A 13,446-nucleotide genomic window follows, 5' to 3' on the forward strand; every position below is an offset into this window, starting at 1 on the left:
ATTTTTTTGAGTTCCAGCTCGCTCAGAAAGATTTCAAACTACATAAAATTTTAATATTTATTTTAATTTTTTATAGGAAAATTTATTTGGAAGTTTAACCTAGGATAAATCTTCAGATGATATATAAGAACTCCGCCGATCTCCGTGGCGGAGTGGTAGCGTCTCAGCTTTTCATTGAGAGGTGCCAAATTCGAATCCCGGTCAGGTTTGACATTTTTCATACGCTAAAAAATTTTATTAAATTTCCAACGCACAAGTTTCAAGCTTAAGTGGCAAAATCATGAAGCCAAAAAAAAAAATAAATAAACCGGTAGACCGTAGGTAAGTCACCTAGTTCATCCGATTGTTTTGTAAACAGATAAAATCAGCATTTCCATCCACAAATGATGGAAATTATTAAAATAAAAATTTTATTTATTAAAGGATATGAATAATCTATATAAATAAAAATGTAAATATCGTTTGTTCAAAATCTTAAATCTCCGAAAGTTCTTCACCAATGCTTTGAAATTTTTACACAACGTTGCATTCGAATACGCGCATGTTTTTATATACCTAAGCTGTCACACCTGTGACGGGTAAAAACGTACATTTTCTGAAAAACAGCGCCATCTGTTGAACGTAAAAGCAACACACTATACTAAATATTTTACGATTCCATTTCAATGTTTCCGATATGTGTGTTCGCTATAGACTAAAAAATTACTGGACCGATTTACGCGCGGGGGAAAAGGAAGAAAGGCAAAAATCGAAAAGGAGAAAGAGGAAAAAATAGGAAAAGGAAAAATCGAAAAATGTATAAGGGAAGAAGGTGAAAAGAGAAAAAGGGGGAAATGGAAAAAATAAAAAGGGGAAAACGGGTAAAATATAAAAACGGGAAAAGGAAATAGAAAAGGGAAAGGAGAAAAAGAAAAGGGGAAAGAAAAAGAGGGAAAGGAAACAAGGGATGGAAAGGGGGTAGAAAAGGAGAAACTATGGAAAGAGTCAGGGGAAAGTGGGGAAAAGGAAATACGGTAAAAATTAAAATGGAGAAAAGGAAAACGGGGAAAAGAGTAAAAAATAAAAGGGAAAAAGGAAAGTGGAAAAGGGAGAAAAAGTAAAAGGGAAAGGTGAAGTTCCGTAATGTTAATTTTGTTAATGTTTTATCAAACTTTCAATTGTGTTCATTTAATCTATATACACTCAAATCTAGCGAAGCATTGCCGGGTCTGCTAGTGATAAATAAAGGAATTTATCAATATCAAATCGTAAACAATCTGATATTTCTAAATGGCTGATGGTCACCCATTTGTTTTATTTTATACTTTACGTCCGAATTACGAACGTTCCAATTTTAAGAGAGAGAGGGTTTTTTAAGACTACTAAAGCCGTAAGAGTCTTTCCGCCCAGCCGCAAAGGCCTGAAAAACTTAGCATTATTATATAATAATTTTAATATTTTGTGAACGCATTTGTGTGTGACTGTAAGCATTCTTCGTTTATAATATTTAAAAATGTTGGAAAGTGTTGGTTCTTTGTGGAACTATCTATGTTTTTATTCTTTTTGTAAGTACGTCATCAGTTCGATCACAAGGCATCAGGTTCTGTGCTGTTCTGAACCGATAGATTTTATGTGTTCATTATTATTGACCAGTAAGCGTATTTATCCGGGTTTTTTTTCAGAGGTAGAGTTAGATTTTTCTTTAACTATTTTTCTTTTCTTGTAGTAATATCAATATTAATAATTAATTTAAATTTATTGAGGAAATTGTCAACTTTTTTAACGATTGCTCGCAAATTAAGTTAGTTTAACTTTGAATAATTAGTTGAACTAGTATATTTTTATTAGATTTTTAATTTCTTGTAACCACCATTCTTTATTTGTAATACTTTTACTTTGAAATGCAGTTCTGATCAAAGTTTTTACACGGTTTCCCGTGAACCTTTTAGACAAATTCTGCAGCAACAGTTCTTGTTTCTTTTTTATTTGTGGAGTAGCAACCCTTTCATTCCAGATTTAATTTAATGATGTGTAACTTTATTATGATTTGAATAAAATATTTATTAATTTTCTAGTGACTTACTTTTTTTCAATGCAATGCAACCGGAATTGTTAGATTAATAAATGTGAGCTCTGTTCATTCAACAATGCAAAAAAAAAAATTTAATTATCTTTATCTGGAATTATGCTTCCAGAATTATTACTTGGTTCTGAGGGAGTATGTGTTTCTATGTATGAATGTATGTGTAGATGTATTTTCTATATATTGTGAAAAACTTTTTCTATTGTACTGGAAGTAAAAGATCACACAAAAGCAGTAGATTGTGCATAATACTGAATTTTATTTCTTCATAAAATAATCTTGTTCAGTGATAATTTAGAATACTGGTATATTTACTATTTCTAGGATGCATCCTATCCTCTGTTGCATTTAAGTTTTTTTATTTTTATTTTTTTTTTTAAGGACATTGTATCTAATGATAAATATTTATATATGGTTTTGGTTTGTTAAATGATACTACTGCTGAATTATGGAACATGTTAATGTTTTTTATCTTCATTTGTGAGATTTGTGTTGTGTTTTACATATTGTTTTCCAAAACAAATTTTACTCACTCGTAGTAGTGAGTGAGTAATATTTGTTGTAACATTTACTATACAATACGAGTTATTAATGTAAAGTCACGTGTTAACAGCTCGATCAGAATATTTAGAGATTAGCAATTGAAAATGTTTATATAATTACAATTTATTGGTTTAAACGTAAGTAAAACAAGACAAATCAGTAATAATAATAGTAACAATAATCATAGAACAACCAGTAAAAAAAAAGTGTAGTAATCACAACCACAATAATAATAATAATAACAGGCAATAAAAAAATCTCACAACAATTAGAATAATGACAATAATGGCAACAGTAAGCAATAATAATATTAAATGTCAGTAATGATAAATAATCATATTTGTCAATAATAATAAACAGAGATTGCATGCAAACAGAATTTAAAGTAATCGTCAGGATTTATTCACATGTAGATAAATAATGAAAACTAGAATTCAGTTCCATTGACTAAAGACATTATGTGACCGCTAGTCTTAACAGTTTTAGCCACTAGTCTTATATTAACAACAATAGTACAATATATGATAAGAGTACTATAAAGTTCTTTAACTGCAAATACCTTTGCTATTCACAAATAAAACTACCCTAACAGTTTATGAATGAAATTTAGTACATTATCTCTTTCACTTACAGTCTTAGAGTAACTCACTAAACCATTACTTGTGATGTTACCTTAGCTGCGCTGAATTTAGTTCACTTTGAAATTTGCTCCTTCAATGATCTCCTCGCAGAATTCTCTCGCTGACTGAAGTCTCACAGACTGATTTGCAGAACTCACATCGCAGACTTCATCTCTCAGACTCACATCTGCAGACTCTCATCTTGCAGACTCACATCTGCAGACTCTCATCTCGCAGACTCTCCTCGCAAGACTGATATTTAACTGGTTTTCCCTGGAGTATTTATACTCCTATCCTCTTTACCTGCCAGACTTGTGAGAACGATAGACTGAGTCCTTTCACTCCCATGCATTCCAAACCTTACTTACTTTCTTTTTCCTGTTTAGCCTCTAGTAATTACCTTTCAGGTAATACTTAAGAGGATGAATGAGGATGATATGTATGTGTAAATGAAGTATAGTCTTGTACAGTCTCAGTTCAACCACTCTTGAGATGTGTGGTTAATTGAAACCCAACCACCAAAGAACACTCGTATCCACGATCTAGTATTCAAATCCATGTAAAAATAACTGACTTTACTAGGAAAGTAAAGTCTTTAAATGCTGGAACTCTCAACCACCAAATCAGCTGATTTTGGAAGACACATTTACCACTAGACCAAGTTGGTGGGTTACATTCCAAACCTTGGTGTCCCATAACTCTTCTCATGGAACGACATGTGTTTATTGTGTGTCAGTGGGCAGTATTACAAAAGACGATTGTTAAACGGACCTGTTACCTTTGCTAAAAGGATTTCTTTTAGCCCCTTTCTGGATTCCTACTATCATTAAACTTTCTCCTTAATTGGCAGGAATCCGTTACTCAGGTCCGCTGTACCAGTCTTGTTACAATAGTTATACTAAAGCTTGTGATCTAACAATTAAAATATCTAATGAAAATAATGCTTAATATTTAAAAATACTCCAAATTAAGGAAGAAGAGCCTAATTAAATACTCAAATCTTTATAAACATATCATGAAATTATTTTTTCCTAATTTTTACTGCCATCAACTCCTCTGATGTTAGGCATTAAATGCTGACTGTTTAGTTACTTGATAAACTGGATTACCTTTGTTTAATTTTACCAGAAAATTCTATGAGGGGTTAATTAAATATTATTATGAACACTAATATTTTATTTAATAACCTATTAATTTTCAAGGTGCTACTTTCAAAAGTTTTCCAAGATTGTCCAATATGTTGTCAGTTTTAATGATATAAAATTTAATGTCTTGCCCAGGATCAAAGTTAAAGATTAATGTACAAGAAAAGGATTACATCAGGCATTTGCAGTTTGAAGAGGTCGGCGTATTTTTTTGATAATGGTTATTAAACTTGACATCAAGTTTATTTATCTCTACTCAACATAGAAAAAAGCTGGCAAAGTATTGCATGACATTCCTGGCTACCTTAATCAAGTCATATCTTGCACATCTTTTTCATCCCAAGTCTTTGCAATTCAATCATTAAAAGTCTTATTTTTATTTTCAATATATATAGTAAATATTTTTAAAAAGTAACAAAAAAATGTTGAGAGTTTTTTTTAATTCTGGAGCCCCCAGTATCAATGAGATTTTTTTAATGATTAAAAAATAGGATTTAAGCATCAGAGTTTCCAAATTTTCAATAAAAAAAATTGATTTTTGGGCTTCCTTAATCTGGGGAGACAATTTAGTAAAAAAATTTTATAAAGAATTGATCCTTAAAAAAAATAAATTTAAAAAAAGAATTGTTTAAAAATATTGAAAAAATAAAGTATAACTTTTATGATAGTAATGAAAAAATTGCTTCTTATTTTGGGTCCAATGTATATAGGGGCCAAAACTAGTTAAATTTTGATTGCCCTTAAACAAACAAAAAATAGACATTTTTTATACACATGTAAAAAAAAAAAATATATAATATATATATGATGTACAAAATACAAACATTTTTTTTAAAGATATTAAAGTCAAAGAGAGAGAAAAAACATTTATTTCAATTTTAAGAAGTTGGAATTGATTGTTTATACTTCTCACCAAACTAATAAATAGGTCAAATTGTACCTTTGCTGATTCTTATTCTTCTGATTATTCTATACACTTATTCAGTACTAGTTGGGATATGAGTGCTGGGACATCATTGTGTAATATTGCAACAATAATTTGTATGTAAAACTGCAGTACATGTTTAATTTTATTTTATAAGGAATAAATTAATTCATAATTTTTTTTATTTTTTCTTTATTGGAAGGATATTGATTCAATCATTTATCTATAGGTGAGGCCTAGTGAATAAATACCAGATAAATTGTTAGAATGTATGAAACATTTTTAAAATACTTACAAGCAAAATAACTGTGCAATAAAATGATCTAAGATTACCTTTATTTACATTTGTTTTAAAATTAAAGCAAAAGATCAGTTTGAAACCATAAGATCAGATTTTCGGTGGAATAGATCTGCCTTAATGTAATAGGGAGCCAACTGCAGTTTAATTTTTTCTAGAGCCAATATAAGGAGCCAGAGTTCTTAGACAGTCCCAAATTCAAAATTGCAACTCCACTGACATCCAATAGTCATGGGGCTGCTCTCCTACCTACAACAGTATGTCTAAGAAGTCGTTATACCTCTAGACAAATGTATGTTGTGAACATCATGCATATTTTAAACTTTTATATTTTTAATCACCATTTACGTAGTCTTAAAAAAAATATGGTGCAAAAAGGTATTATGATGTCATCCATATGTAGTGGATTTGTCTCATATACAAAATGAGAATTCTTCACAGCCAAAAAACCACATTCCTGGTTTATGAATTGCAATAAATTGTGTACATTCAACAGAAAGCAACATTCTTATGCAAAATATTTGGAAATCGTGTTAACATTTTATTATCCATTAACATAATTTATTATTATAAAATTAGTTAAATTAATTAGTGTTATTATTAGTGTCTGCATAATTAATTAGTATTAGATATCATTTTCAAGATTTTTAAAAATGTTTCTAAAATAGTTTTTCTCAAATTTAATTTAATTTTTTTATAGTGAATGTTTTTTTTATTATATCCATCCTAGCCAAAAATTGGAAAATGAAAATAATATATGTTTTTTATTCTCATAAGATTTATTTAAACATGTCAAATGTTTTGATACAGTACCTTCTTCTTCAAATGTTATTTACAGAATACTAAAGCTTAAAACTTAGATACAAACAATGCATTAAATAAGTAGAGATAAAGTACACAAACTGCAACAATAGGGAGTGTACACATTTATCAATTATAAATTTATCAATTAATATTATTGGTCTATATCAGAAAATGGTGTTACTTACATTTAGATTCAAAAGTTTATCTTAACATAAAAAAATTTAATAATAGTGAACCATTCAAGTCTAATTGATTGCTTAAAAGTAAATTAGAATTTTTAAGTTTATTAATTTATAACGACTATAAAAAGGTTTAGTTTTAAACCTTTGTTCTCAACATGTAGTACTTTGAAATTACATTTAAAAACATGATTTACATCAATTAAATGACAGGCATAATTAGAAACCCTCTTTTATTGGAAAGCAAGATTTGTGGTTCATTATATGGTTTTCAAAAGACCTACTTGTCTGTCCTATAAACTTTATCACAAGAGCCAGATTCAAATTTATAAACTCCTGATTTTTTAAGTTTATCAGTTTTACATTTGTTATCTTAAATGAATTTACCTAGTGAATTATTAGATTTGAAATCAATATCAAAATCTATTTTTCTGAAATATTTACTAAGTGTGTGAAATTTCTTTTGTTGGAATGAATTACTTGAAAAAGTAAAAACTATGTTAATTGCCATTTTGTATAATTTATTCTGAAGCAGTTTTGCTTTATTTGGGTCAGATCCTTAAGTGTTCAGCAACTTCCGACGCACTCTGCAAAATGCCTATCAGCCATGGTTAAGTAGTATGAAATAATAGACACTATACTGAGTAACCTCATTAAAAAACATAAAAGTCTACTTTGATATAAAATAGATTTGACTCTTCCTTTTTCTAAATCAGTCCATAATATTGGAACAGTGTGAATCGATTTATTTAGAATCATCTCAAGTGCAACATTAGTAAAAAAAAAATCACTTTATTAACAAACAGTATAGAAAACATTGTCCCCCTTCAAAAAATATTTTTTTTTATATTATTGTTTCACATACTTAATTAAAATAGTTCCACTAGTATGATTGAAATCTAGAATATTTTAGGCGCAAACTCACTCTTGTTAATAAATCCAAACAGACTTCCATTATGCATCTGTTTTTTAATGGAAGTTTATATTATTATCATAGCTTAAACAGGAACAAAGAATCTTAAAAATATTTCATGAATTCTTTTTTAGATAATTTCTTAACTTATTTGTGACTTATCACATGTTTGATTTAGTTAAAACAAACTTAAGTCTGAATCAGTTCTTGCTAGTTTGATGCAAGAATTTTCATTCATATGGAAAAAAGTCTAGTAGTCTATGCACAGGTGCAGGAGCTCTTTATACTGAATAAATTTTTTATTGTAGTTTTATTTTAGCAACTTATGTTCTAAAAGTTGTTTCTTGTGATGGCTACCCTAAATGACAACCTCTATCTATTAAGCAGCAGTAAATATATACTGGAATTAAAATTGCTAAATACCTAAAAATAAAACCTGAAAATTTTTAATTTGACCAGTAATATTTTAATATTCAGTTTCATATATATACCTCTGAACAAACATGGGCATGATGCCACAGTTAGATTATTTTCCTCAAATTGCTTGCTATCACTTCTGCTTCCACTGTACCCAATTCACTCCGGTGCTGTAGTCCCTGCTCCATCTGTAACATTTGCATTAGGGATGCTCTGATTTAGGCAAGAAGAGATAAGATCATGTTTTCATTATTATTTTATAAAGAACAAAAAGTGTTTAATGTGTAATATGGTAATCACATTACTACTGCTATTTAATCTATTGCCTTGATTTACTTACAAATTTTTATAATAATGAATTACTTTTAATAAGTGAATAATATGACTTTTGATTCAACTAAATCCATTATAAACATTTTATTTCAAAATTATTGCTATTAACAATCTTTCAGCTTCCACTTCATAGATTTCTTTAATAACCACGATAACAATAATATGAACATCTTACTCATTATTACATCAAAAGTTTTAGCTATTACTAGATTATTTACTTTAATATAATATTTGATAATTTCATTTAATGAAAGGAGATCCGTCAATTTAGATGTTTGATAATTTCAAGACAGTGCTCTTCCTCTCTTCCAGTGAATTATAGAAGACTGTCTTGTAGCCACCATCATATTACTTTAATTTATATGTAAAAAATTTTACACAACAACCTCTTTGCTGAAAAGAGGTTCATGTTTCATGCTTCATCAGAATCAGTCTAAAATCAGGATTATATGCATTTATCCATTTGTTATGAATAGTCTAACCATAATTTTATCAGTTCATTATTCTTAGGACAACACAAAAACTTAAGTGGTATGTAAGAGATTTTTCCCAAGCAATCGCAGACACTTTGCCCTAAACAAAACAATCCAAATTTAAGGCTATAAGAAATGCAAAAACATTAGCAATGCAAAAACAATAAATGTTATTAATGAGTACTGCAACTGTGTATTAATGAAATTATTATGCATCACCCACAATTAAAATAATCTCAAGAAATAAATAATCCGAAGTAACATTTCTTTATTTTTGTAATATTCAAGATATTAAATTCAAAGTACCATTTTAATTTGGTGTATACTGTGTTACATTGTGACAATATATGGGTCGACACATCTCTTTAGGACAGCTCATATTAGTTTCAAATGAAATATTTTTTAACATGAGGGTATGCAAATATATCCAAAAATTTGTTTTCATAAATTTTATTTATAATATAATCAAAATCTATTGCTACAAAGTAGTCCCCAGTCAGTGGCAACACCCTATTTCAGTTATTGTATAAGTTACTTAATTCCAATCTCAAAGAAATCATTTGCCTCTCAAACCAACTTCCTGCACAATTTATGACTCACCATTATTTAATTTTTTCTATCAAAAAATTTCTTCAGTGGTTTAAATAAGGGGTAATTAGACATACTCAAACTGTATGTTGGATGCAGCAAAATATTTGATTTGTGTCAACAGGGAATTACAGTTGTTATGTAGTGTTATGAGAATGAGCATTGTCTTAAAGAAATGAAACTCAATCTTGGCTTATTTGTCATCTGGAACATATTTCACTTTTCCATTCAACAGAACAGAATAGTACTCCACATTAATACTCTCTTGAATGAATTTCGTATGCAAAACTTTTTTTGTAAAACTTTTTTTTGAATTTTTTTGTAAAACTTTATGAATGGTTGTTTTTAAAATTGTAGTTTAAAGGCTTAAAAGACTATGGATTTATTAGGACCTCAGTCAGATACTCGCATTCAGTTAACACTATCTTCTAATTCTCATGGCTTCCCAGCCAATTTCTATTTGAGAAAAATCCTGTTTCTTTGAACTAATTGAGCTAGCATCATATATTTTCATAAAGCGGCTCCTTTTCATATGTTGGTCAAAATTCACATTGAACTAAAATTATACACTTTACTTCAATATGTCATAAAAAAAAACAGTGCTATTTCTTTAATAGAGTAGACAGTTAACAAGGAAATATCTCAGTAATAGCTGAGACTGATGGAGTTGTTAAAATGACTACTATACAAACATTTCAGGTGGAGGCATTCAGTACTGTCAACAAAATTTCTCAAAATGTCTCTAATGCCTTGATCTGAGCTATTGAGAAACCACCATTCTTTAATGATGATCCTGTATTAGTAAGGCGACAAAAGCATAATCACCTTCTTTTGTAAGCCTAATTAATGCGTTGAGCTATGGTTCTGCCATCTGGTTTGATAGAGGTGAATATAGTTATTTTTTTAAGAATAAGGGATAACTCTTTTTAGGAAAGATTGCACATTCATAAATATATTGTAAATATAAACTCAATAGTCAAGTTAACATTTTTAATTTACTAAATATCAGTCAACATAGCTCATATTTATGAACAACAAACAATGGTCCAAAAGCCCATTTTTGAATCTTGAAAACTCATTAAGAATTTTTTTCAATGCGCCCCTAAAAAAAAGATAAGGGTGACATTATGCTTCAAAAAGAAATATATAAGCGTAATAAATATTTAATGATAACAAACTAATCAAAATATTAAGACATCTCACTGCAAACCAATATAGTTTGACTTTGTATTCCATAAAATCAATTTGAATCTTCTCAAGAGAGTTTGTTGTCTAATGAAGCAGGCATAAATTTCCCATTAGGTCAACAAAAAGCAATCATTATCATAATGGGATTTCTGTCCATATGATTAGCAATGGTATATCTGTCCGAGAAGCATAATTCAACAGTTTTACCCATATTTAGAGTGAACTGATTATAATACAATGGATAAAATAAGTATTGAAATGAATCTAAACTAAGATAGAAAATTAATAATAACAGCTTCTCTAACTAATTTGCACATTTTTCAACAATTTTAATGTCCGTGACTATTAACTAGTAATGAGAGTGATGCAAAACTATTAATTTTAATGAACAAAGTTGAAATTAACTGAACTTAAGATGTTTTAATTTGAATTATTAACATTATTGCATCATTGTGGTTCACACTGAAGTTGTTGCTGAATTTTAGTCTGAAAGACACACGTTTCGGATGTGGCCAAAAGTGTTATAGATTTGAACTATGAAACTCAAACATGAAGTCACTCATCAAACACATTTCCCAGGACCTTGTAAACTAAACTGCTTCTAAAGATAATAAAATTTTTATGAAACCTAATACTTAACAGAAATTGAGTACAAAAAAGGAAATGATTTTGCTCTATATGGCTTTAAATGCTGTATGTTTAAAGATTAAAAGAAATTAACTAATGATTTTACATTACTGATTAAAAAAAAAATTTTAATAAAAATGTGTTTTTTATAACTTGTAAATATTAACTACTGCTACTGCATTAAATATTGCCTGTTTACTATTCTACTTAAAAAAAGCACTCATATTTAATTAATTTGCTTAGCACTTCACTTGAAAATTACAGTAAACAAGTAGAATACTTTTGCTGCACTCAAGAATAAAAACATTAATGATTCATAGATTATTTACCACTTGCAACCACAAAAAATTAGTTAGATGATGAGGGCATTTTTAAATTATTCCCCTCCATTCAAATTATATACATACTCATAATTATGTACATATGATTAAATGAATTTTTGTCACTTTCACATTTCTATTTACAATACAAATCAAAAGTAATTCTCCTGAAATCTACTACAACTCAATTTCAGACAATAAGTATCAATTTATTTCAGATCATTCTTTAATTAGATAGTAACAGCAGCAACTGTTGATATGGCAATCTACCACATGCAGCTAGTAATATGAAAAATAGTTCTCCTTTATTGAGTAGTTTAGAAATTAAGTAGAAAGTGTATTAGATGAAGAACAGTTAAGTTTTAGCAAGAGTGTGATTACAGGAGCGGGTCATTCTGACCCACAGATTAATTTTACAAGATCAACCTAAGAAGAATAAAGCTTGCTTAATAGTATTTATAAATCTGGAAAAGCATTTGATGTAAAATAGAAAAAAAGTTTATGAAAATTTAAATTTAATAAGAATTTAAGGAAAATAAGGATTTTAAGAATTATTTGTAATCTGTACAAGACTCTGGTTAGCAGTTAGAAAAGATAAAAATAGGCAAGCTCTAACACAGATAAAATATAGTCTGCTCCCATTGCTTTTCACCTTGTAAATAAAGACCAGTACAGGAATCTAGGAAAAATTTATTAGTGGAATAATTATATAAAAAGAAAAATAATGTGGTATCTTAACAACAATAAATCTTAATTCATTGCTATCATTGTTCTTGGCAGTGACCAAAGATAGGATAGAAGAATGAATGATTTATTGTTAGAAGAGAAATTCAGTCTGGAAAAAGCATTAAAATGAAGGTTATAACAATTTGTTTAATTTCATTATTTACTAAGTGAGGAATGCGTGGCATAATCTTGTTAACAGGTGGTGAACCATGTATTAAAACATTAAAGTTTAATTAATTTGGTGGTGGAGGGACGTATAAAAACTACCGAAAAAACAAACGTTTTAATACATGAAGATGATAACTAAAAATGTAGTATGTAGTAGGTAAGTTGAGATTAAAATATTAGCACAGATCAGAAAATAATGGAGAACAGTACCAAACCAGTCAACTGACAATTGATAATTCCTTTTAGTAAAGATGACTTTGGGTTTCTAGATCCTGTTTAATACATACTACACACACTGTTTACATTCACACATATCATCCTCATTCATCCTCTGAAGTGATACCTTAGGGTGGTTCCGGAGGCTAAACAGAAAAACAAGAGTACATACTAAACTAGTGAGGTTTATCATTAATAAACATTTCAAAAAGAATTAAAACTAAGTATACAACTTATTATTAATAATATACTTCTTGCTCTACTATTGTTCGTTCTCAGTGTAATACTGCATTAATGAAATTGGTTTAATTGTCATAATTGTGATTTATTATTTTTTTTATTTTTATTTGAGTATGTAAGATAAAAAATGGAATTAAGAGATATTTTTATTACATTTATATCACTTTAATATGCTCAGTTATTTTTTAAAGGCAATTGTGTTGGTTGAGGACATTTTTAAAATTTCCCGCTTTAATTAAAAAATTTGCCACTGAACCTGTTAGAATAACCTCAAAATTGTAATTATTTTAATACGCAAAGGCAAGTCCAAAAATGTATTATACATATCATCTTCATAGCATATCATTTGGTTCCAAATGAATATATGATACAAAAGTCTTGTTATTAAAAGCTACAATAGCGTTTTGATGAAATATTTGTTTCAATAATGCTGTAAAAAGACACGATACTGTTAAAAAAACACTAACATAAGAATTCTGTTTCAGCTGACGTTGCTGGTTGTTGCATGATTTAAGGTTCTTTTTGCACCTGTGGAATATTGTAAAATTGATTTTATATCTTAATCAGATAATTTATGATATTGTACAAATAATACATTCGTACAATCAACTCACTTTTTGAAAGTGTTCGTTATCATGATGACCTTGGTTATCATGTGGCA

The sequence above is a fragment of the Lycorma delicatula genome, chromosome 1, assembly GCF_047948215.1.
Source record: "Lycorma delicatula isolate Av1 chromosome 1, ASM4794821v1, whole genome shotgun sequence".
Lineage (NCBI taxonomy): Eukaryota > Metazoa > Arthropoda > Insecta > Hemiptera > Fulgoridae > Lycorma > Lycorma delicatula.